This window comes from Chaetura pelagica, unplaced genomic scaffold (assembly GCF_000747805.2).
Source record: "Chaetura pelagica isolate M959 unplaced genomic scaffold, ChaPel_1.0 scaffold386, whole genome shotgun sequence".
Taxonomy (NCBI): Eukaryota; Metazoa; Chordata; class Aves; order Apodiformes; family Apodidae; genus Chaetura; species Chaetura pelagica.
Window position 1 is genome coordinate 2833847 of NW_009953703.1, and position 1008 is coordinate 2834854.

The following is a 1008-nucleotide window of genomic DNA, read 5'->3' on the forward strand; positions in this document are numbered from 1 at the left end:
TTCTTGAGGTTTGGTTTGTTCGGTTTGTTGGTTTTTTTTTGAGGTTGGGGAGCTTGTTTGCTTTTGTGTGTGTGCAAGTAGTAGAAACTAGCAGGAGGTGGTGGGATGAAAGCTGAAGGAGAGAAAAGCACCCTTTGATAAGATGCTATAAAAACAAGCTAATTTTCATCTTGAGCAAGCAACTTGCCTTCACTTCCAAAAATAAATTTCTCCACTTATAAACAGTTTGGGTGGCAAACCCACCATAATTTCCCCATGCGGGTCTGTGGTTTCACAGAGCAGTCCAAAATCTTTCCAGTTTTCTACCAACCACAGAATTTTCTGTAGTTTAGTCCAGCAGAAATTAAATAATCAGATGTTATTCCTTTCTTGTTGTTTGCTTACCCTGATATTTCAAGAAGGAAAGAGAAAAAAGGGAGGAAGGTCTACACAGAAGACAAAGGAAAAAAAGTTTACAGGAAAATCCATATGGAAACATTCTTATGGATTGAAATAATTCTGGTTCAAATACTATTTATCAATCAAAAACAATTCTTTGAATTTCAGAAAAACTGAAATATTCTTGACATTGAACAAATGAAAGAAACACCCATTTTTTACAGCTACCTACAAGCAAAGTACAGGGTATACTAATAACCTTCCTCTTGTTGCTGCATTAAAACAAGATGCCCAAAAAAGCATTTTCTCACTGAAAAATAACATTTTGGGATGTCAGCATGCAGGTCAAGACATCAGGAAATAGTTAATTGTTTTTGTATTTTGCAAGAAAGTAACTTATAGAGACTGAAAGCCCAAGTCATCCTAAGACCTAAAAAAAGGATCTACGACAACCCTAGAACCAGTGAAAGAAGCCTGAGTCTCACTTTCATGCCTTCAAGAGTCCCTTGTAACTGAGTAAAGCTTTAACTTACTTCATTAATTTCAATGAACTTAAAAAACAAGACTTGTGGCCAAGAAACTTCATCATATTCCCAGTGTGGATGCAAGTACATACCTTTTTCTCTTTCC